At 38.7% G+C, this 26,658-nt stretch overlaps 1 long non-coding RNA gene across 3 annotated transcripts; it reads left to right on the plus strand.

The window, feature by feature from the left end:
* The first annotated feature begins 5,213 nt into the window (after nt 1-5,213).
* Nucleotides 5,214-20,022, plus strand: LOC121868434. 3 transcript variants are annotated; one of them, XR_006089400.1, is made up of 4 exons: nt 5,214-5,347; nt 8,783-8,891; nt 9,797-10,086; nt 18,410-20,022. It is a non-coding gene; the product is annotated as an uncharacterized LOC121868434 (long non-coding RNA). The 3 variants fall into 3 exon arrangements; XR_006089399.1 differs by lacking the exon at nt 5,214-5,347 and adding an exon at nt 5,538-5,589; XR_006089401.1 differs by lacking the exon at nt 5,214-5,347 and adding an exon at nt 5,623-5,863.
* The last annotated feature ends 6,636 nt before the right edge of the window (nt 20,023-26,658 follow it).

A 26,658-nucleotide genomic window follows, 5' to 3' on the forward strand; every position in this document is an offset into this window, starting at 1 on the left:
CACCTCCACACCTCCCCAGTGTCCTCCAACACCTCCCCTCCCCAATGTCCTCCACACCCAGCACCTCCCCAGTGTCCTCACAACACCCCAACACCTCCCAGTGTCCTCCGCACCTCCCCAATGCCCTCACAACACCCAGCACCTCCCCAGTGTCCTCACACCCCCAACACCTCCCCAGTGTCCTCACAACAGCACCTCCCCAGTGTCCTCCCCACACCTCCCCAATGTCCTCCCACCCAGCACCTCCCCAGTGTCCTCACAACACCCCAACACCTCCCCAGTGTCAACGCCTCCCAAGTGTCCTCCCACAACCCCCCAGCACCTTCCAGTGTCCTCCCAGCACCTTCCCAGTGTCCTCCTGCACCTTCCCAGTGTCCTCACAACACCCCCAGCACCTCCCAGTGTCCTCCTCCCCCAAGCACCCCCAGCACCTCCCCAGTGTCCTCACAACACCCCCCAGCACCTCCCCAGTGTCCTCACAACACCCCCCAGCACCTCCCCAGTGTCCTCACAACTCCTATTATGTAACATTTTTAATATTATTCTGCACAACCATTCCCCAAGGTGTTCCTACACAGCTTAAACGTCATCACAACCACTCAGCCCAGGTTCACTGTCCTAACCCAGCCTCGGGTATCAGTCCTGTGGCTCTGGGTTCGGCAGACGTCCCAGCTGGAGTGTGCTCATGCATCACAAATCAGTCAAGTCACCTGGGCTGCGCGTCACTGACATAGCCATCTTCTTTCCTGAATTAACGCTAACAATAAACCACAAAAAAAGCTTCCTCTCCCACGGCTACCTGCCCGAGGTTAATAATTCGCTAACATAACATTCAGCAACATCACCTGAGTAACACACCTACAGTACCTGCCTGCCTGCCTGCCTACCTGGCAACAGATAGATTTACCTTTAAAACCCCGTCTTCGTGGAGGTGTGTCTTTAAAACCCCTTAAGCCAGACGTCATCTAGGATGCATGGTTAAAAACTTTATCATGACGCATTCCAGAAGACTTTGCTTTAAGACCACTGTATATGTCATCGAAGTCGTTCCTCTAATCCCCCCTTTGACACGCCGTCCACGAGGTAGTGTGTCTGTCATCATTTCCTCGGTAACCAACTCCTCCACTTTCCTCCATTTTTCCCGTTCTTCAATAGTGCATATATCCGCCTCCATTAATTCACCCAACACCCCCGTCCCACAGTTTTCCTAATGGGTACATCATTAGTTCTTTCCCCATGACCTCTTCTCTCTATACATGATCAATCGCGTTCTTTCTCCTCGTTGTCACACCGAGAAGGCTTTTTCCCTCTCCATAACAGCTGTTGCCAATCTCTCAACATGAGCTGTTCAAGGGTGGCAGTGACCTACCCGGGAGACGGAATGTCACGCTCTTAATAATGAGTAATGTGAGTGAGACAGTTTTACCCAACACCATTAGGGTAATCATGACAGATTATCAATTTATTACACTATAACAGTAATGACAAAAAATAGATGAAATTATGATTAATTCATCAGTAAGGGAAGGGCAACACCACCAGATAAATTATTATCTGCAGACAAGTATACAAAGGACACTAAATAAGTTAGGCAATTGAACCTTAGGATCACTTGATTAGGCATACCACCTTACTTCACACCACTAAAACACACTCACGCTACCGAGGGGGAGTCAAGATAGCCTGTTTAAAATCACCAGGTCAAATAAGCTGGGGTGCCTAATCTTCAGGTGACCGGACAGAAACTTGCCCACCCGCTGTGAAAGAAATGTTTACAATTCCCCTAAAAATGTCACCAAACCATATTAAACACTTTCATCAGTCGAGTCTGAATGATCATGAACATTGATCGGTTTGGGAGTCTGAGTTGCCTGTACAGTACAGCATTATACAGCAGCCACCACTCCCATTTCTACCATACGGAGTTCACAAAAGCAACCCCTTAGTCTTGATGGCGTTCTTTTATAATGACTTAGTTAATTAATATCAGCTATTTAAAGCCAGTCAAAAAAATCGTTATATACAGTACGGCAATCTATAAACATCAGAGCCGGGGGCCAACCTTACACCAACCGGGGTACATCACTACTTAACCGGTGACTGTTAAAAATCAGGTACAAATACTCAATAACACAAACATTTACACATCACTTTTAACATTTAGTAAACCACAAGCTTATTTCATGTGATTAAAACACCCTAAGGTTACCTGGAGGGGTTGGGTTAGGTTAGGTTATCGTCTGCTGTTTTATCATGTGAAGTAAAATAACAATGGTGCCAAATCTTCCGGGTGATCGAAAATAAGTTCGTGTCACCAAAAATAAAATGTCACAATATGGAATCCTGGAAAGACGTGTAGATTCTGGTCGCACTTTCAACGTCACACACAAAACATTTGAATCTGACATTTTAAGGATCGCCTCAACATTAGACACCCTAACATATCTCTCCACAAATTAGCATTAAAATAAGTAATCTCCAGGCGAAATAAACTGGGGTGTTTAATCTTCAGGAGATCCATTTTCTTTGTTTACGTCGGTTCGTTTTGCCTGGTGCGTCAACAAACCACATCCGTCAGACACACGAACCATATGTAACTCATAACTACAACAAAAACACTCGTCTTCTTCTTTAAGGAGTCTGGTAATCGAATCTTCCGGTAAAATGTCTTCATTGTAACAAAACGCCAAAGAATTGTAACGTTACAATAATATTTTCAGGAAGAATTTCAAACGGATACAGTCCAATACATTTGCATACGTTCCTTTTATGATTCAGATAAGCATTATAAACATGGCCTTGCCTCGTCAGTATATGATTACCTAAGTGCATCACATTTCGGTTTGATGGCAGCTCATACGAAAACTGATGAGTAACAACCCTTAGAAATTTTTATAACTGCCTACAATAACCAGATAATTACCTCATCTAAATTTCTTTCAATAACACTGCAGATTTCACGAGCTTGTGTTGTAGGTGACCTCATCAGTTAGGTCAGCTACAACAACCACTTAACCACCCTTGACGTCTTTTTTATGGTTTAGTATGTAACATATTCGAGATTTAAAGTAATCATACTCTAGGCATTCTTTCTATAACCCTAATCAGCCTCAGACCAAACCATTACATTCACTCTCCCTCAGACACTAACTACAATCGTCTGCCGTCGAGTAACCCATACCCAATAATGATGAACATTCACGAACAAGTCTACCCGTTCACAGGGGACCCAACTGCTTTAGTTGGAAAAGAAAATGGTCTTCCTGCATCACACACATACACACAGTTCATCACTTCACCGTATAAGAAATATTTCCACCACTGTACTTGAAAAGGTTAACGTACTCAAGAGTCTGAGAAACTTGACATGTTATAAAATCACCCGGTGACATGTACTTTGGTTCCCACACCATGGTCCCCTCCCTCCCATACAACTCTACGGCTTTCTCTCGCCAGCTGCTATTACCCACCATAATGCCACTAGGTTTTCCTACTCTAGGACACGAAAATTGCACATGTAGAATAATTCCACGTCTATTCAGGAAATACACGTTGCTTCCATAAGATGAGTACACCCAACGAGCACTCCTAATGAACACACTGACGTTCGTTACTAACTTCAAGACTTCAACCACTCTTTCTATCAAGTTTCTTCAACTCCCATGACCTGTCCCTCCTCCTGCAGACAGACAAGAGTCACAGGTAGGTCCGAGTAGAGTAGTGAGCGCGGTCCTTATCACAACAACAAACTTGGCTGACTCCTTCACTCCCCCGTATGTTATCATAATATCACCCAACCCCTGAGACGACACATTATCCGCCTCCCAAGTAAGTCACCACGATATTTTTACTAGATCTTCCGCACCACACAGCCCCGCCAGGTCTGCTGACAATTTGTGAGTCACATACAACTGGGTGGTACCTTATAAGTACAAATATGGGCGTATATAAAGACAGAAAAGGTTTGTATCCCGATCAACTTACCTCCTCGTAAACGATCAGCCGTGGCTTCATTATCCTCGTCTGACGAAGATTTCAGTCTTGAAATAATCCTCTTAAGAGCCCCTTCAGCTTCAGGCGAGGTGTAATCTGCCAAAAAGTTGAGGGAGGAGTCGACGCTGGGCGAGTGTGATGGCCCCCACCACCAGCCAACTCCCACTACACCCTCCTTTACCACCCCACAACACACACCTTTCCCAAGTTATTTTACTGCACTACAAAATGACGTTTTCAACTTGTTCTGTTGTAGAAGCACAACACAATACCTTTATTTAACTCCTTGAATTGCCAGTTTCACTTCAAAACGCCACGCCAAACCGCCGGACTTTGTCACATAACCGGAGTCCCCATCTCAGTCGATTTCTGAGCATCTGATGCGGTTTTGCAAACTTCTACTCACGTCAGCCTGTGCACAAACGCATGTTTTAACCATAAACGCACTTTGAATGTCTGCTGTCCACTTCAGACCCGAACTTTTGAGGAAAAACTGCAGAGCAACTCCACACCGCCTTTCTCTATTAGGCCTACGTGGTTACGCTGAGAGTGGCTGGGGACGAGAGTGATGTGGGGTCCTCCCCCGGCACACACAGTGGACTCTCCCGAACACACAAACTTGTGGCGGACACCAAACTGGCACACCGACCCCGTTAACTAGAACTTAACATCAACTACGCTTACACTTCATTGTTTTTTATGAACATACAAAAGCGAAGGGGGAAGCAACAAATACACTTAACAAACGAATAAGAACACATTTAAAACCTTAGGATGTGTAGTGAGGGATAATAGTAGAGAGCATCTTGCCACCGCCATTTATTTGATAACTGTGCAACTCTGGGCACAAGAGCAAGAAAATATTACTATTAAAACATCATTTCAAACATTTCCATCAATACACAGAAAGTAATTTATATACATTTGTCCAGGGCACGAAAATTTTCAGTGGTGGTCGGTAAGGAGTGACTCTTGACGACTTTGGAAATTCCATACAGTCAAATCCTTCACTCTCTGGACTATCTTGTGTAATAAGTATTCGCAAATACTATAACAGCTTTAAATTGTACGAAATTCACGTAATAAGACCTAAAAACTCATTTTTCAGTTGCCGATATATATCTTCTAATTTCTCAGTAAATAGGACCGACTGGGCGGATATATTCTTCCGGGGTGATCTTGAATGGTGCTACAATATGTACAGATAGTACTTACCATTTCACGTCCACAGATGAATGAGATTTTGAGAGATTTTATCAGAGTGACACACAAACACATCCGCCATGGAAAATACTCAACTACGAATTTCAGATGACAATGACGTCACAGTGTTTGCCTCACGATAGCCAATCAGGTGAGAGTTAATATTTTTATCGGTATATTTCAATCTTTTTAAATAATATACTAACTTATTATATCTTTATTATTTTCTTATTTTATAATATTTATTTTTTTATAACCTTATATATTTATTTTTGTTTTATTTTAGTAGGAATTATATCTTTAACTGTTTAATGGTATATGATAAATAATATTGGAACACCATCGTCTTCCATGGTAAACATGTATCAGCTGATTGTTGTATCTCGGCTAAGCGTAAGTGTTTTTCTAGTATTATTGTAATATAACCACTATTCTGTACTCTTAATGATGTACCAGTATATTCTGTATATAATAAAGAATATGATTTTAATAAATTGGCTTGTTGAATTTGACGATTGATGGTAGTAGGAAGGTAAACGTATATGATAGGTCAGGTGTAGTGGGCGACCATGGCGGCCAGCGGGACGGTCAAGGTGTCACCCAGCCAACAGGTCCAATTTTACCTAGAAGTAAACTTAACCTTCTGATTAACGATAATATGTGAATGGTAAGGTAGATTGACTATGTAAATTCAGTGTTTCAGGAATAAGTTGAAATATTAACTAATTTACGTATGACAGTATAGGGTATATAGTTTAAGTAGGTCCTCCTGAAGTACGAAAACCAAGTAAATGAAAAAAATAATTCTTTTTATTAACTATAGCACCCCTTTTATTTCTAGTTCTTTAATGGAAAGGTAACAATGATATACTATTTCAGATTAATTTAAGAAGTGTAGTTTCAAATCATAAATGGAATAGGTAAGATTGTTAGCCATATGGGTGTTGATGTCATTTAAAGGTTTTCGGATATCAGTAGGACCGGTCAAACCTCAGTTAGGTCAGGTCAGGTCACTAGCCTTTGCTTTGATGATTCTTGAGGTTATTTCTATGTGACTGACTACTGATAACCTTTATAGCAGTAAATTAGTTTTAACTTCATTCTATTTATTTTTAATATGTTCAGACTCCTCTGTTAGTTTTAATGCAAAAAAACTGTAACCATGAATGGGAATATTGAAATAAGAAAGTGAAGTTAAAATTTTGTACATGAAGTATCCCAGTCATTTCAAAATTGTTGAAATAGGGCTATGACATAGGTCATTTGGTACTAATTTTCAAAAGAAATGCCTCTTAACCCTTTAACAGCAGCCGTCATCGTCGAAATTAGCTATAGGGCCGGTAGGCATCATCAATGGAAGTTAGTTGTAGGGACGGCAACCATCATCAGTGGAAGTTAACTAAAGGGACGGCAGCCATTATCAGTTGAAGTTAGCTGTAGGGATTGCGGCCTTTTGCATAAATTTTACCCGCCCTGGATCTTACGACACAATTTCTGTCGGTACTGTACTGGAGAAATATTATTTATTTAGGTTACAATTGTTTAACATAATGTTGATGATGCAGACGCTCTTAGCGATGCATTTGTTAGTGTGTGTGAACCTTGTGGGAGAAGCTTAGGGTGTTGTTAGGGATGGTAACTACACACAGGGGGTGGGCCAGGTCAGTATCCTCTTGCATTATCTGGTCCAGTATTCCCACCCACTCTCAGAATACAAGATGTTCCTTCATGCTTCTTGTGAATTTTGTATATAATACTGTAAAAAAGTGCAAGTGAAGAAAAATATATGTAATTAGTGAACAAAGGTGTTCGTGAGTTTGTGTACTAAAAATTGTAAGTGATTAAGTTATTAATTTAATGGAAGGTGAAAAAACACGGGGTGGTAGACATTGTATGCAGTCCTCCAAGGCGAAGAGAGGCTCAAGGCTGAGGGGGAGAAAAGGAAACCTCCTGCCTAAGAAAATCATCAAACGTTTTGAAGAGTTGAGTGATGTTAGTGACTTGAAAGAATGGCATGATGGTGTTAAAGATACCGATGAGCAAAGTGATTTATCCAATGAGACCGGAGAACTAAGTTTTGTGCAGGTTGAGTGTAATGATAAGAAAGGTATAAAAAGGAGGGAACCACAAGTGAGGCGTGCAGCTGCATCATGCTCCTCGTGCATCTCCGACACACCACCAACGTGCCTCACCTTCACCACCGTTTCCCACCTCACCACCAAAACCACGCCCTCCATCACCAGAACTCGACCCCGCTGTATGATCTGAAAATCCTTCTGCACCACATACCCCATATTTAGGGACACCTGGACTCAAGATTCCAGAACCATTAGACTTAAACAAATTATGAAACAGTGTGGGAATTTGAGAATTGGTAGAGAATTATGGGATGATGTTTAAAAATGTGTGGAATTAGAAAGTCAAATGGATAAAAGCACACAAAGATGGCAGTGTGAAAACATATGGAGCCAGTTGCATTTCATATATTTGTAGGAAATATTTATGACTGGCTGACTGCACAGCTTAGAGGAATGGGAAGGTTCATACTATTTCCTCCACTTACCAGCTAATTAGCCTTCCAGACAGTAATTTTGTTCTTTATTATAACCTTCATTGACCAGTGTTAGTACAGGAGGAAAGTGGAGTACGTACCTTTAAAAAACCTACAATGTTTGGTAGGGTCACATTGGATAACCTCTTTCTCACATCTGACCCTGGTGAGTCATATGTGATACCACTGTACTGTACCACCATCCCCCACCTTATTTCACCTGAGGATTAAATACCCTCATGCTACCTGGGGAGTTAGGTTAGGTTTGGGTGTCCAATTATCTGGTGAAATAAGCTCGGTGTACTGCTCCAAGTGAAAATTGAGATGACCAGTGAACAGGAGTGAAGTGGTGAGGGCCAGAGTTGTCACAGCGTCAGTGGTATGGCGAGTCAACATTTACTATTAAAAGGGCGTCACCCCAGTCTTTCATGTACCTTACAAGATTTCTCTGCAGGAGAGGCCATCAGTGCAATTGTATGGAATATACTCCCTGAGGATTTTGTACTCAGTCTATTTATAGTACAGTACAGGATTCTCAGCTGAAAAGGCCAATGGTATGGCTGCTTGACCTCCGCATCTCACTTGAGTTTTATTCTCAAGGCTTTTCATGGAATTTTTTTTTTACTAGGAGGTCCTGAAGGGAGATGCTGTGTTTCTTGGAATCTTAATGGCTAATGAGGTTTTTGTGTTAGTTTAATTATAATCAGGGTTTAAATTGTATGTCTCTGTAGTTGATATTGGACTAATTAGGGCAAACCATTTACACTATAGTAGTTGAAAATCCGTTAAAACCGAATGTCCTATATTGTCCTTTTTGGGGGGGGGGGGGTTTACTGTACTAGAATTCAAGTTTTATGTTTTGTCCCTCACATGAGAAGATAAATTTTCACATGGAAGCATAATTAGACATATTGGTGCTCATTCTAGTTGTCTATATGCATTGACGTTGACAGAAAATATACAACCCCGAAATAACAACATTTTGTGATACATTTTTTATTGTGTTTGGAACTAACCACATTAAATGATTTTCAGGTGATGACCGAAGAGACGAAGAGAAAGACAGCATCAAGCGGGATCATGTCCTCCAACGTATACAGTTATGGATGACGCGAGTCCCTTGGAAGATATCTGTATCATGTTGGTAAGTATGCATTATCTTTCTCAGTTGCGGAAATCTTTTTTGTCCTGCAGCGGGCAAAGGTATTTTTTTAAGAGTGACAGGTTAGTAAAAACAACTTAAGTAAATATGTTTTTTCCATGAATTTAAACATCACTGTGCAGTTTCAAAGTATCACCTTTGTTCTTGGTAAAAATAATTTTACTCCAGCACATAGCTCTGAAGTTCTCGTAGTTTGCCACTCATTTCCAGCTTACCACACACACACACACACACACACACTCCCCCTTTTCTTTATCTCTTTTCCAACTGCCTTATCCATTATTTTGTAGCTTAACGCTTTTCACCAGACAGATCTTATTGGTGCGTTGACCTTTTGTAGCTTTGTCATCATGTCTCATACCATATTACAGGTGGGGGTGGGGGGGGGGACTGTTCTTCCAATTATCCATCTATCCTTCCCTGTCATAATCATCACCATACAAAGAGGAAGATTAAAGGCTATGGCAGAAGGTGTTACCCAGTCAATACCTCACTACTATGACATTCACAAAGTTGTCACATCCACTTCACTCCAATGCTCTACTTGACCTATAAAACTAAAAGTGTCTGCCCTCTCTCTCTCTCTCTAGATTGGGATGGATTATGTGAAGGTGAGGATTAGGCACCCCAGCTCATTTTTCCTGATGATTAAACACCCTAATGCTAACCTAACCTCTCGGTATCATTAGGGTGTTTAATCATCAGGTGAAATTTGCTGGGATGTCTTTATCTTTTTTATGATCTATTGGAACTACAGGGTAATAGATATCTATTTTCTGCCATATCCTGTATTACAAGAGCCAACTTGGATACCGACTCCAGTAGGAAATTAGATTTTAAGATAAAATTTTCCTTTCGCAAACTGAAGTTAATATTTTTTTCAACAGATTAAAGAGGGAGAATGGTTAGCTCCCAAACTGAAGAAGGAAAGTCTTTGGCCCCATCCATATCTACATACAGTATTGTACTGTATTATGTATTCAACATACATTCCATCGTGTACTGAGCCAGACTGTGTTACCGGGTACAGTACTTACAAAGAAACACTACACCTTCAAGAAAACCCATAGAAGTCCACTGTTTTTTGCAAGAGAAGAATGGAGATGGATACCAGCAACAACAATGAATGAAATGAGAGAAATATGACAGTTGCCATCAGTATAGAACTAACACTCAGGTAGGAAATAACATGTAAGGTTCTAATTATTTATAGAAACACCACCCTGGGAACACTATTTGTTTATCGGATAGGATTTCCTCCGCTGCACCAATACATTACAAGATTTTAAGCCATTGTTATATGCAAATCTGCTTTAACCCATAACTGGTCATTAACATTCAAGTATGTGATCATCAGTGTTACTAACTCTGGTAATTCACGTACTAGAACGTTTTCCAAATACAGTATACTTTTCCCGCGCCTTTAAAACAGAGTCTAGTTACCATAATCTGTTGGTTGGTGGTGTCTGGCATCTTATGCAAACGTTTCCCGCCACTCGGCCTTTAGAAACCCCCACCCCAACCCACCCTCCCCTCTCCACCCACAGTCAAGGCTGTGGGACTATGCAGTATAGTCTAGATAGCCATGGCGTGTGAACGTAACCAGTCACTCAATCAGGATGAGGTGTAATCCGAATTATTTGGTAGGGGTAACGATGAACATGGTAGTGACAGAGAGACATGTATTGATAGTGATATTGAAGGTGATGATAGTGAGTGACCCGGCCTACGTGTTTGAACAAGAGGAAAGCGATGACGATGAGTGGCAAGTGGAGAGAGGGTTGCTGCCCTCCCCATCTCCAAGAACGTCCAGTACTCCCTCCATTTCACCAACCCCTACTACTCCCACTGCATGATTACGTCTGCCCAGTACAAGTCGAAGGTAGAGGATGAGGTCATCTGTTTCCTCCTCAGGGTCAACCAGCCCACATGATGAGGATGATCCTGACTCACGACCACACTCGACCTCCAATACCTCCACCACAAACCAACCGACACGCGGCAGACGGCAACACGTAACTCCCGGCCCTCCCTCCCCACCAGGCGACGGGCGCCAACACGCCGCCATGGTCAAGGAAGAACACCTGTTGTTTGTGCCAGAGTTAGTCCTGCCGACAAGTGGGCTTGGACTGATGGGCTGATTTTGTACCCAAATATTTAGAATTTGATGCATCAAATTCAGGAATAAAAATACAAGAATTCGCAGTAGACAGCCGAGAGAGTGCCTACTTCAACTATTTCTGGAATGATGAGATTCTTGACATTATGGTGAGAGAAACGAACCGCTACATTTACTTTATGAGAGGGGGTAAGGTGTTAACTTCACAGTCTCGTGAGTACCAGTGGTATGACGTTAAAGGAGCCGAGATGAGGGCATTCCTGGTCTTGGTGATGCTGATGGGGATTGTGAAGAAAAATAATTACAGGGATTACTGGAGCACGGACCCTCTCATCCAGACACCGATTTTCAGCAAAGTCATGTCAGTGAATAGATTCACCAATATATTGAAAGGACTTCACTTTTTTGACAACCTGCAGGGCTTCGTGAACAATGACAACATGAGGAAGATTCGGGCCGTCTTTGATCACCTTCAAAAGAAATTCAAAGAAGTGTTTTATCCATACCAGAATGTCGTCATTATGGAGACCCTGATGTTCTGGAGGGTAATATTGGGATTCGCCGGTATATTCCCTCTTAAGTGCCACAGGTGACTGCAAGACTGGCTTCTTGCTAGATATTGTACTCGACACCAGAAATGCAACAGAAATGACTGATGATATGAGCCTGGGAAGAGCATCAGCTGTTGTAAAGACTCTCATGGCTCCGTTACTCAACAACAACCACTGTCTTTTTGCGGGTAGCTGGTACACAGGACCTGCTCTATTTGAGTTTCTCCTCTCCATGGGTACATGAACATGTGGGACAGTAAAGAGGCAGAAGAAGCACATCCCGCATTTTGATCCTCTACCAAACAAGGGAGACGTAGTTTATAAGCAAACCAAGCATATCCTGGCCATTATTTGGAAGGACGAGAGAGAAGTAGCCCTCCTTACGACTATCAACAACGTGATCCGCGCACAAGACAACGCATTATGAAGCCCAAGTGCGTGATACAGTATAATACTAACTTGCGTCTGGTTGATAAATCCGATGCAATGATTTCCTCCATTAAGTGTGCACGCAAATCCCTTAAATGGTACAAAAAACTATTCTTTCATCTTATGGTATGACCATGGTGAATGCACACATATTGTATATGGAAAAGTCGGGGGAAAAAAAAAACTCCAAAATTTTGCCATTGAGGTGATGCAGCAGCTGCATGAGGAGAATGTTGAGGAATGCCCAGTCCCTGGATGTTGTCAGCATGGTGATTTCCCTATGCTCCTCATAGGTCATCACTTTCCATGCACCATGCAGCCACGACCAGACATGAAGAAAAAGAAAGTCCAGAAGGCATGTCATGTGTGCAGTCACACAACACTAAGACCTAAGAAGCGCAGTGATACACGGTACCACTGTCATGAATGTGACATTGCCCTTTGCCTCGAACCGTGTTTTGAGGAATATCATATCGTGCTGCACTTCTAAAGAGAGTCAAAGAGAGAGCTAAGATAATATTAGTGAAATATTTGTAAATAGTAAAAATATTGAGGCCTGTATGAGTTGTGTATAATAAACTCACATTAGTATTAATGTAATATTATTGCTGTCATTAAACTATCCGTGTGCCATAGTAATTTAAGTACAATATAAGTGAAAAATATTAGTAAAAATGTAAGGAAAATAAACCGAGAGGGATGGAAAATACCTCCCCCTACCTTGAGTGAGCAGCGTTGCCCCATATAAAAAACATCCATATGTTTAATTCATAAATAATTTTTTAGTGTTATTTGCTATACTGCTGCATTCATATTTTCTTGTGTGAAAAAAAATCATTTTGTATATACAGTACATGGCTGCAAAACTGACCGGAAGTACTGTGACAGCACTGGGAGTGAGTAGGTTTAGCAATACTGTACTGCACTGCACCAGCCTGAGTTTTAAATGCCACACAGCACTTTTAGCCCTATCACAGTGGGAGGTTACCCTAAGCTGAATAAAATTGTCTGGCGGTAACAAGAATAAAATGGAAAGTGCGTGAAATGCAGTGAAAGGGTTAAACAAGGCCAGTTACTACTTTTGCTTGTAGTTATTGTTTTCTTAGGTCATTTGGGGGTTTTAGGGCCATAAAACAAAAATTTTATTTTTCTCAACCGGTGGGGGGGGGGGGGGTACCATGTATGTATAATAATCTGACCTTTTATGGGTTAACGTTACAGTATCCATAAATATGAATTTGAATAACACTTACTATCAAATGTAGGCCAGGTCTGCTTTTTAGAGTGATTATTCCTCCATCGAAGTTACTGTTGACTATGAAACTTCTTTTCTCAACTTATGAACTGCATTTGCCCTTTATAATTTAGTGGTTAATCTTTTCTTTGGGCAGGTGAAATGCAACACATTTATACAGAAATTATTTTTAATATATTTGTGAGCTAGACCATTCAACAGAACCCTCTGGTGGCCATAAGAGAAACCAAAGCCTTGCATACATCATAGTCTATTTTTCCCTTTAATTTTGTAAGTGCCTAAAGGTGGCATCACAGTAGCAGTTTTTGTTTCATATTTTGTTATAAATTTCCCTAAGGATTGTAATTTTTCTGAGCCCACCCTGTCACACACTCATATAATTCACATCATTCTGTAAACCCAGGGACTCATAATGTAAACAAACATATCAGTTACGTTTAAGAATATCAACATAAATAAAAAAGTACACAGGAAATTTTCAGTATATTAGATATGTGGTGCTGAATGTTTTAAATTGAATTTAGTTATCAAATTTGCATGATTACAAAGAATTTTACTGATATTCCAATCACCTTAGTTGGCAACACTGTCACTGCTGTAGGTTGTGGCATATTTTGGTACTAGGCTACAGCAACGCAAGTAGCAGGTAGAGTAGGAGTGGTTTGCGAGTGCAACAGTCCAGTGGGTTTTCCTTATTTGCTGCTTCTTTTACTAATTACGGTAATTTAACCCAGTGAGAATTGATATACAGTACTAGTTATCAGTCATCGGGCGAGCCCTCTGGTGTATTTTGCGAACTACAGTACAGTCGGCCCTTAACATACGCGGGGGTTAGGTAACAGAGATACCCGTGAATGTTAAAATAACATACACGGGGGTTAGGTAACAGAGATACCCGTGAATGTTAAAAATCCGTGTACTTTTGCTGCCCCCCCCCCAAAAAAAACCTGGCCCCCCATGTCCTTATTTACCGTATATACCTGTGTGTAGTTCGAGTTTTTAAGACCAAATTATTTGGCAAAAAATTGGGGGTCGACCTCTAAACAGGTAATAGTTTCGTTAGGTTGGAAAATATTTATCAGTAACTACCAGTAAACAATGGAAACGACGCACCAACCCACCACCAGCTGTGAGTGTCGGTACAGTTGCCAGGGCAGATCTCTTGCGTCATCATAGCAAGCCGAAAGTGGCCAAATGCATAGTATGGTAGCACAGGACGATGTAAAACAAAGTATTCATTTTTTAAAGTTTATTTATAGATACTGTACATAAATTTTTGTTCATTACATTTGAAACATCAATCTTTGTTAATTAAATTTGAAACAAAAGAAAACTACGATACCGTATTTTCATTAAAATATTACACCAGAAGTATATTTTACCTTAAATGTGACTGAATGAATATATTCTCAGAAATAAATATGGAAATGTAATATTTTGGCTGAAATGACGTACATATTACAGTGGAAAGCGGGATGAAATCATGACGAAAACAATGACTTTCGCTTTCTTTCGTTGTTCAAAAGATTTTACCGTAATCGCTTTCGAATGGTTTTCAGTTAAAAAACTGTTGTACCGTACTGTATTACAATAATATTCTATCCTATCATTAGCCTCATAATCCCACAACTGAAAACCATTCGAAAAGCGATTACGGTAACATCCTTTGAATGAAAGAAAGCGAAAGTCATTGCTTTCATCACTTTCCACTGTAATATTTACGTCATTTCAGCAAAAATATTACATTTCCATATTTTCAGAAATAAATAGTAGTTTTGTTTAAACGTAATGTACAGTATTTAATATTAAAATGCAAAAAGAGCTATAAAAACAATTAATACTGTACACCCGTAATGTACTGGCTGGCATCTCCACTCGTCCCTGCTCCCGCCAGTCACCACTCCTCACCGCTCTATCCCTCCGCCTCCTCCACATCGTCACTACTGTTGTATTACAATAATATTCTATCCTAATTCACTTGAATAAATACTAAGATATCATATTTCTGAATATTTTCATTAAAATCCTTCAGAATGATTTTTCTTGTCATCGTCTTAAGCACCAAACAGCTCCTCCCGGTCTTCTCCTTGAACAGGGCTAGAGGATACGTGTTTTTCGAATCGTTTTCAGTTAAAAAAATGTTACATCACATGTATATTTTACCTAAACTGCACCTGAATGAATATATTCTCAGAAATAAATAGTAATTTTGCTGAAACGTGATGTATTTCAATGTAAAATAGGATAAAGTACATGACGAAAACAAAAGACTTTACCTAACCTTCCGATGTTCAAGAGATGTTACTCGTTTTTTTAATAGTTTTCGGTTAAAATAGTGTTATTTTACAATGATATTTTATTCATACTGTGCTTGATATACTACATTCACGGAAATATAATATTTTTGCTGAAATGACGTACGTATTACAGTGGAAAGTGGGATAAAATCGTGACGAAAACAATGACTTTCGCTTTCTTTCGTTAAAAAGATGTTACCGTAATCGCTTTTCAAATGGTTTTCAGTTAAAAAACTGTTGCATCACAAGTGAATTAGGATAGAATATTATTGTAATACAACAGTTTTTTAACTGAAAACCATTCGAAAAGCGATTACGGTAACATCTTTTGAACGAAAGAAATCAAAAGTCATTGCTTTCGTCACTTTCCACTGTAATACGTATGTCATTTCAGCAAAAATATTACATTTCCATATTCTCAGAAATAAATAGTAGTTTTGCTGAAACATAATGTATTTCAATGTAAATTAGGATAAACTACATGAAAACAAAAGACTTTACCTAACCTTCCGATGTTCAAAATATGTTACTCGTTTTTTTAATAGTTTTTGGTTAAAATACTGTTATATTAGTGATATTCTATTCATACTGTGCTTGATATAATACATTCACGGAAATGTAATATTTTTGCAATTACAATGCTGATGTCAACTCAAGCGTGGTTACAGCGAGACTGACTGAGTGAGGGAGAGCTATGCGTGTGTGTGTGAGGTTGCGGGAGCGGGCGGTGTCCCGTGTGAGGTGCCGCGCGCGAGTTGAATGGCGCGCAATTTGAATGTACTTACAGTATATTACTTCACTGTACAGAATATTCCTCCGGCGGGGCAATCCGCGTATTTGCAAATCCGTGTATGCTAAACCCACGTATGTTAAGGGCCGACTGTATTCTGATTCGTTTACTTCACCCTCATAAATTATTTTAAGTGGATATGGTTATCAGTAGTGCTGGAATCACTCTTGTTTTATTTTCTTGATAAAAGCTTATGTTATGTAGGTAAATCAATTTCCTGTCCAGTTGGAAATATATAATCCTTTTTCCTCCGCTGTAAAAAAAAAGACCATGATATGCCACTGAACACACCAGGTAGAGAGAACTTCTTAACTTGCTTCTAGTATTTTTGCAGCTAAATGCTTCCTCTAATAATTTTGGACATATACCTCTGGGTAGATTGTTTGTCATACAGTCCTAAGGTTTAATGTTCAGAGACTTGTCCTAACTTCATGGTGTATAGCTCAGCACTGTTCATAAGTGATGTGGGGTCTGGCCTAAGGGTGCAAAAGGGATCGTCTGGCTACCTTGGAATCGAATCTCATAAAATAAAGTTCCATTTTGGGAAATTTAAACGGTGCCATTTATCCTGTCTTGGGATTTTTTGGATCTGCACATACTATTATCTTGTAAGGTATTAGTGTATGTTCCTTTATGTTTAGATGTTGGACATTTTGGAGTCCTGAGTGGGTCTTCTTATGGCTTACTGTCTGTGGAGTGTCTATACTGAAGGTTCACTAGTATGTTATCCATTTACCTGTTTCTTTCCTATAATTATTGTAGTCATGGCTAACCCATGCAAGCGTGGACAATGGTCATAAAATTTGGATGATGATGATTTTTCTACAAGTATTGTATCCTATTCACAGTATTTTTAAACAAAAGAATTTTTTTATCATAAGCTTTAGATTTAACTTTCATTGAATATTATACATATACAATAAATTATCAATATGGTGAACAAATGCCATTTTATTATCTTTTGTAACCTCATATTTTATAATCTGGATAAAGTTAATAAATGTCACATAATTTTTAGATTGTGAAATACAGTCATAATACTTTAAATTGCTCTCTCTACTATTAGACACACATAACGAACATTGAATAAATAGGATCACCATATTTTTTCCTCCATTTGCTTCCAAAGTTGCAAGTAATTTTTTGATATGTTGCAGAATGGCCAGAACAAAGGGCAAACACAGTCTCACCATTCACTGTCATTCTTTAACTAATATAACTTCTCCCATAAACCACTGGAAGACTGATTCTGCTGTCATTCACTAACACACTGCTCACTGGATATTCTTCATACCATTCTTCTATAATCTTTTTTATCTTCCCGTCTTCTGTTTATCTTTGAATTTTGTGCTCTTTTTCAGTAATCTCTCACTTCACACACACTTTACTAATCCATGGCTCAGTTTCTCCTACACTTCCTCCTCTTATTTTTCTTATTCTCTGCTTTGTATTTGCCTCCCCCCCCCCATCAAGACTTCCCTATCTTTTCCTTCTTTGACAAGGTTGTTATCTCTGTCCTTATGGTTCTCACTTCCTTTATTATTTTCTCTCCTCATCTCTTATGATTCAGTTCATTATTAATGTTCCAAATGCTGATGCATCTATTGTCAGGTACAGTCAAGTCAACCACCAAAGTCCTGTTGCCTCTCTTCCTAATCCATGAACCCCAAGATTGGACTCATGAATCTGAAGCATTTACGGGCAGAATAGTGCATCAGTGTCTACTGCTTTGGGTTCACAAGTCTGAATCTCAGAGATTGTTGAATAGCAGGAGAGGCAACAAGGCTTTTGTGGGTGACTGTATTTGAAACACCTGTACTGTACATTCTTATTTACATTTAGCTTTCTCATTGTCCCTTGTCCAACAATTTTCTGGGAAATTGTTGTTCACATACACTGTACACAGTTAACTAATGTACTGTACAAGGTATTAAAATATGTATAGCATGGTTTTCTTCCCACATATTTCAAAATAACAATACAAAAATAAAAACTGCATTGATAAATTTAAAGCAGAGATAAGTATGCCAACGTACATTACGTATTTTCTCGTTTACAGATGCTTAGAATGCTGACGCCAAAAATGCAGTGCGTGGCTGATTGCGATGGTTGTGACTGCCTTCGTGTCATTTACCACCTAGAAATAACTCGGAGACATGAAATTGTTATCTTCAATATGGAGATAAAAGCTATTTTAGTTTTTAAAATTGGCAGAGGTGTTAGCCATATGTTAAGTATAAGTAGTGTACAGTAAAAACCCAATAATTCGTACCTCTCAAATTCGAAATCACTCATAAGTCTTAAAGTTTTCTTATTACAAAATATTTATTACAAATTTCATATTTGGTACAATTTTGAAATACTGTACTGTATATGACATATCAAAATATTTTGATACATACCCTGTATGTATATTACAATGTTTGTAATATCTGGTAAAATTGTAAATTACGAGATATTTATGATTATGTGTGATGTCCATGCAGCCATTGGATGCGAACGCCCTACCTTAGTGTAAACAAATACAATACTGAACTATAGGTGTCATGTGAGCTGGTCATGGCATTAATGTCAGTTCAAGTTGGTCAATCGTGGAGTGCACATCTATGGTCTACTGCACAAGCTTATTCCACTTGTTTTTCCATCATTGCCCACTGTTTGGGCCATTATGTCTTACACGGTAACCCTAAATCTGGTACTGTACTTAGAAATGTTTAAATTTTGATTGGGGCAAATAACAAAAAAGTACCAAAGTGGTGTTTTTGTTTTTCCTCTCAAATTAATGTACAGTAAAGCTTGTTATAGTGGATTTGTCATCATCATCATCATTCATGTTTGCTCCAAAATTGAAAAGTGTCGAGTCTGTCGTCCTCATATCTGAAGTTGACCTTTCATTCCAAACATTTTGAGTACTGTATGTTTATAAATTCTGTCAGATTGTGTATTTAGGGACACAGCTTGTAATTGCATCACAGTCTCTTATCTTCCCTAGGCCCTCTTTCTTTCAGTTTTGTCTTTGAATTTCCTGACAGTTACAGTATTTCCTCATCCCTAATTAAATAATAAAAGTCTCACTTATCTTATTCTATATATTTTCAGTTCAGTATTTCTTTTATTTCTCTAATCAGGCTTAATACTTTTTAATATGTTTGCCTATCAATATTGACTATTATTTTCCTGTAGTAGCATATTTTGAAGGCCTCTAGCCACCTGGTGGCTGCTGAAAGTGTCCATGCTAGTGACAGATGATTGTACATTGCACTTCAAGCCTATTTCTCAAAGTAAAATTAATTGCCTTTTGTAACATCTTTAAAACTGGCCCATGCCATTTTGGCTAGATCCATTTTTTTAATTTCTCATTCACATCAACCATCACAACTTAATCACTTCTCAAATATTAAAAAAATTTTGGCTCTTTAAGTTCCCAGCATATGTCCTCCTGCCAGGCTGAGGTGCGTTAATGATACTCAAAATTCTCAATTATTAATATATACAGTACAGGGGCCCCCAAATTTGCGGATTTTTATTTTGCTGTCCGCTATTATTCGCGTATGACACACTGGATGTACCCAAGAATGTGTGTAGGCAGTTTTAAAGTTGCCAGCATTTTCGCGGCTGGGACAGAGAGCCATTCGTTCTAGAGACAGTAATTTTCTTTATCTGTATTGTAAATATATGTGTGTGTGTGTGTAGACACACACACAAAACACATACAAATGAATAATAATGGGAAAATATTCTCACAAACAATCAGAAACAAATTTATTAACAATGTGACAGTCTACCCTCAAGTATGTGCTTTATTTATTAAACCATGGACTTGAGGGTAAACTCACATTTTTTATAAATTTGTTTCTGATTATTTGTGAGAGTATTTTCCCATTATTATTTATTTGTATGTGTTTTGTGTGTGTATGTCTACACACACACACACACACACAATACAGGGGTACAGGTAAAAGAAATAATTGTCCTAAGGGCAAACACACAAAGGGAATATATATTTTTTCGTACACAGTAAAAAATCCCCCCCAGCTATTGTTATTCGGATTTGGCGATTCGCAGCCATTTTGAGAACCTAAACCCCACGAATTTGGGGCCCCTGTATATACAGTACAGTATGTATCATGAAACATGAACTGTAAACCCATAAAAAGAAAGAAAACTAAACTCGAACATGGTACAGGTTGACAATCCCTTATCCAAAATCCTTGGGGCCAGAGGCATTTCAGAATTTTTCGGTTTTCAGAATTATATATATATATATATATATATATATATATATATATATATATATATATATATATATATATATATATATATATCCCACCCGGGCACAAGTCACTGACCCACATTGGGGCCTGGGGGACGAAAATATAATAATAATTGTAATAATAATTCATAGGTCTAGGACGTGTTTCTCACTTTATCTTTTTTCATTCTTGTATTTCTTTATTATTATTATTTTATTAATACAGTATTATTGTTATTATTATAAATTTTATTATATTTTATTATTATTGTTATCATTATTATTTTATTTTGGTGTATTTTTAATTAAAATTTTTATTTACTATGAATAATAATTATTATATTATTATAATTAGCATTATTATTATTATAATTAGTATTACTATTACATTTTTGCCTCCCAGGCCCCGATGTGGGTCAGTGATCTATGCCTGGTGTGGGCTAATCCCTGTTTAAAAAATAAATAAAACAAATATTTGCTCCACAAAAAAAATTTCGGTTTTCGGAATTTCGGATAAAGGGTTGTCAACCTGTACAGTACAGTATACCAAAAATACTGCTGTGTTGAGAACTGTTCACTATTCCAGAACCAATTTTGTTCCTTGGTGTATCGTTTAAACCCTTTACAACTGCTGAAACAAAAAGTATGAAGCTAAAGTGAAATAAATTTATTATACTCAACTGTATATTAATAACCTAAAAGTTTTTAAATACTAATATACTGTATGATAATCATTGAAACTGGACACAGTGGTGTCGTATGGGATGCACAGGCAGTTTGTCATCTGGTTCTTTTGTGGCCTCCAGATGTGACATTGCTTGTGAGGTTTGTTGCTGATCTCTGTATGTGGTATTTGTTTGGGAAAGCGATGCTCAGTCAGTCAGTTTAGGTCAGGACGTCCCAACACAAAGTACAGTATTGTGCTACAGTTTCCCATCATCTGATTTTTTTACAAGAGTTGGTCACATAGCTGATGATATTGCCAGTTAGATATTTATAGTAGTAATATCCATTTAACATAGAGAAACCTAGAAGAAAAAAAAATTTATCACTTGATGGATATCCCAATGCACATACAGCACATTGGGATATCCATCAAGGGTGCATTATCTAGGCAGTACATAGATTTTATTAAGGCTTTTCATACCAAATTTTTCTATATGCACAATCCTGTCTCTTCTTTAATATACATGCCACAGTACTTCATGCTTATGTCTTAAGTATTTGTGGCATTTGTTGCTCCTTAACCTCACAGTTCCACATGAAAAATTACTGTATTTGAAGAGCATAGGGCTTGTGCACCAATCAACAAGGTGGAGATATCACAATACAAAAAGCTGCTGGCTGAGGTAGTGATGCTTACTCGGGATGTGTTGTTTAAATATTAAGCTACCGGTAACTTTGTTTTCCGTCCAGTTGTCTCTGTCCAGGGATCAAGAAGTGAAGCTGACTGTGGTTGTTCTCTTTTGAGACCTTCATGTGATGAAAACCTCATTAGATGGCAGGGTCACACTTGATTTTAAATGGCTGAATAGATTTATTCTTGTTGAAGTTTAGAGTGAATTACTGCATTATTATTCAACAGTGAGATGGAGCTTGATGACCTATTGGTGTACTGTACTTCTAACTTGATGCCGTTTGGCTTATTAATAAGTCATTTAAGAAGTAGCTAAAGATAAGAGATAGATTATATCCAATTCACAGTTCTTCATTTGGCGTTGAAAGTCTCACAATCTTAATCAAGCTTTCAGATGTCCTTTTAAAGTTTTTGTGTTGTGGAATTGCTGAAAATAGGGCACAGACAAGAGAGAAAGATGCAGGAGGAAATAGTAAAGAGGGTGTGTTGAAAGGAAAGGTGGAACAATACATAAAGAGAAACTCAGAGATAAAGGGAGAAGGAAGAACAAAGGAGATGCTTCTGCCATGTTACAACACCAAATGTATTGTATTAAAAAATATCCAAAGTATCTCCAGGTTAGTGAGGTGACATAGATAAGATAACCACACCAATTACTGCAGTTTGACCCCAGAACCTGAATCACTGTTCACAGAAGTCCCTTGGGCGGCAATAGTCCGAGGTAAAACAAAAACTTGAGAAAATGGTTTTGGTGGAAATTAATGCACTCAATTATTTTAAAACTTAAATTAATCTTGAAAAAAAAATGGAGACAGTTGTGAAGAAAGAGATGGATAAATGAGGTTTAATAATAAATGGTGAAGATGGCCAAGAGGATAAACATATACAGACCATTTTTGATGAAACCAAGAGGCACCCATGAGAGGTATGGTATTAAGAGAATTCAAATAAACTGCAGAAAATTGGTGAATTACATGAAGTTTAGTGTCTCCAGCTTATTCCACTTGATTAAATACAGTAATGTTACCTGAGAGAGGGTGTTAGGTTAGGCTGAGCTGAGCTAGATTAAGTTAGACTTGGCAAGGTTAGATTGGGCTATGTTAGGTTAGACTGGGCTATATTAGGTTAGACTGGGCTAGATTAGGTTAGACTGGGCTAGATTAGGTTAGACTGGGCTAGATTAGGTTAGACTGGGCTAGATTAGGTTAGACTGGGCTAGATTAGGTTAGACTGGGCTAGATTAGATAAAGGCAACTGCTGGCAGCTGATGTTCCTACAAGGTTCAAGGAGTGACCTGCACAAGGGACATAAAATGCCAGGGGATTCATAGCCTTAATTCTGGCTTGTAGACCAGTGTAAATGCCTGACATATTGGCAGCATTGTCATAACTCCGCCCTCTCATGTCACTCAAATCAAAACCAACATCTTTAATTAACTGTACAACAGTTGAGGCTATGCCCTCTGCACCATGGTCATGTATGTCTGTGAACTTTAGAAATCGCTCAACAGGTTTGCCATCAGGTTTGACATAACGAACTATGAATGTAAGTTGGTCAGTATGACTAACATCCGGTGTGGAATCTACACTAACTGAATGATATTTGGCTTGTTTCACTTCACTTATGATAATTGAGTGAATTTCTTCAGCCATCAGATTGACCATTTCCTCACAAATCGTTTTTGAGAGATATGAAGTCTTTCCACTACCTACAGCACCATACTTCTCCAGATGCTGTGCAAGAAAAGGATCAAATTTTGCCAGGAGTTCCAGTACAAGAAGGTAATTCCCATTGTTGCTGGAGCCTATTCTTTCATCACTACCTCTGAGAGGAAGACCTCTTGATGTTAAAAATTTTAGTGTTTCAACTCTGTGCAATAGAACTTCTTTCCAGTATTTTCTCTCCAATTCTACTTGCAAAGCCAAAGTGGAATCAATTCGCCCTGCTGTAATTGCCCTCACACCCCAAGTAGTACCGGGAACTGAAATTTTATGCTCTTTGCTACTTTCATGTTCAGCAACTCTATGCTGGCAGTTTTTCCATTCGCTAAACCCACTAGTAAACAATGAGACTAGCTTGCTGAATAACTTGCATGAAACACAAAATACATCTCCAGTTTTTTGGATAATATACAAGCCATTCCCTTTTAACTTTTTCATCATTTGCCATTTGACGTTTAAACAAGGATTTGGGCACATATCGAACTCTTTCCTTTTCACCCACATTTTCACTTCTTGCAGATCTTGAGAAGTCACCTTGTTCACAATTTAGATCAAGAGGAAGGTTTAATAAAAACTCAATCAGTTTATCATCAATTGTCAGCCAGTCAGCTGGATCACTTGATACACACAAATCAACACTGACACCTTGTACCACAGAATGTTTCTTATAAGTCAACTGAGATGAATCGGATGAAGCTTGAGTCACAGGTGGTACTTCCATTGCTGTAGGTGCTGATTTACTTAATCTCTGTGACTGTGACTCAGCTGACCTCGCTTCGTCATCTGAATCATGAAAGTGAACATCTACTGTGTCATCCCCTGGGAGTTTACTGTCACTGGTACTTGGCTCTGAATCTCCTTTTGGTTTAAAAAATGTTGTCAGCTTTGGAACTGATTGCAGTTGTGCAGCTTTGGCTACCTTTAACTTTCTCTTTTGTGAGCCACTCAGATATTTTTTCAGGGACGACATATTTATCTCATGAGAATCCCCAAGAATAATCTGTAAGCAAAAAAATACTGTAAGTCTATAAGAGATACCAATATCACAAAAAATAGACACAAAAACACACGTAATATAACACTGAAGTCCATTTAATGCAACATGTAAAAGATCTTTAGTAAATAATGAGTGCCGCGTACACAATATAAAATATCACTGAGCTGAGGCTGAGAAGATACTGACTGGCTGAGCGAGCTGTCAGCAAACCAAAGGTAACCCTGACACGTACTGAACGTGAAACGATCCTGTCCTTCACACGTCAAGGCGCTGAAGGTTTCTTCAACTCTCTCTCTCTCTCTCTCTCTCTCTCTCTCTCTCCAGTATACAGGTTGACAATCCCTTATCCGAAATCCTTGGGGCCAGAGGCATTTCGGATTTCGGAATTTTTCGGTTTTCAGAATGGTTAGTTTTTTTTTTTCTTAAGCCCACCCGGGCATAGATCACTGACCCACATCGGGGCCTGGAGGGGGCGAAAATATTATAATAATAATAATAATAATAATAATAATAATAATAATACTGTAATAATAATTCATAGGTCTAGGTCGCATTTCTCACTTTTGATCTTTTTTTTCATTCTTGTACTGTATTTCTTTATTGTTATCATTATTTTATTACAGTATTATTGTTATTATTATTATTATTAATTTTATTAATATATTTTATTATTACTATTATCATTATTATTGTTATCATTATTATTTTATTTTGGTGTACAGTATTTTAATTAAAATTTTTATTTACTATGAATAATTATTATTATTATAATTATTATTACTATTACATTTTCGCCCACCAGGCCCCGATGTGAGTCAGTGATTTATGCCCGGGTGGGCTAATCCCTGTTTAAAAAAAAAAAGAAAAAAAAATGCCCCTCAAAAAAACTTTCGGTTTGTAGAGCTTTTCGGTTTTTGGAATTTCGCATAAAGGGTTGTCAACCTGTATATGTATGTATAGATAGATAGATAAATAGATAGATAGATTGATGGTGGGACACGGACATTTAAAAAAATATATATAAATTTTTTTTATTATCTTATTTTATCTTATTTTCTTCATTTTACTATAGGGCCTAGTCCGTGGCCCACCTGAGAACCACCCCATGGCCCACCAGAAGACCACTGCGGGCCTATACTTATTGTACAGGGGCCCCATACTCCAGGCCCTATACTTATTGTACAAGGGCCCTTATGATTGTGAATATATTATATAATGAAATACTCGTGTACACTTGAAACAAGGTTATACGCTGGCACGCTGCGCGACAAATTAGTTTCAGTGGGCCCCCAGATACCGGTGCGCCCTAGGCCAATGGCCTATTTGGCCTATTGGTAAATCCGGCCCTGTGTTTGGGAGTACATGAGGGTGTGTGTGTTTTGTTTGTGTGTACGTATATGCATGTGTCTTAAATTATGTTTATGAGCACATAGAGGGATTGGCCTGGAGTAGGTATAGATGTGATAAAGTGATTCGAAAGATGGAAGACTTATAATGTACAGTATTAAGAAGTCACAACAAGAGTTGCCACAAGGGGTCACAGCTCAAGATTGAAGAAGCCGCAAGTCCAGAAAACTGTGAGGGCAAACTTTTTCGGAGTGAGGGTTGTAAACTCTTGGAACAATCTACCAGAAAGTGTTGTGATGGCACCGAGTGTGAGCTCTTTCAAGACAAGACTTGACCAACACTGGAGCGGGTTCAGGTACATTCAGGAGCCGGTGCATGCCCAGTACTTGCCAACAGTGAGTAACAGAGACGTGACCGATCGCCCAAGCGGCTAACGAGCCGATCAGTGGTGAAGAGGATAGAAGTAAAAGTAATTATGCAATATTTGAAATGCAGAATACAGATGAATTAATGACGTAGGAAACACTTAGGACATTATTGAATGAGTAGAATTACATGTAACAGGATGTACTAAATATACTTGCTGCAACCCAAACTATTAAGTGACGGATGGCACAAATTCAAAAATGAATAG

The sequence above is a fragment of the Homarus americanus genome, unplaced genomic scaffold (genome assembly GCF_018991925.1).
Source record: "Homarus americanus isolate GMGI-L3 unplaced genomic scaffold, GMGI_Hamer_2.0 scaffold19318, whole genome shotgun sequence".
Lineage (NCBI taxonomy): Eukaryota > Metazoa > Arthropoda > Malacostraca > Decapoda > Nephropidae > Homarus > Homarus americanus.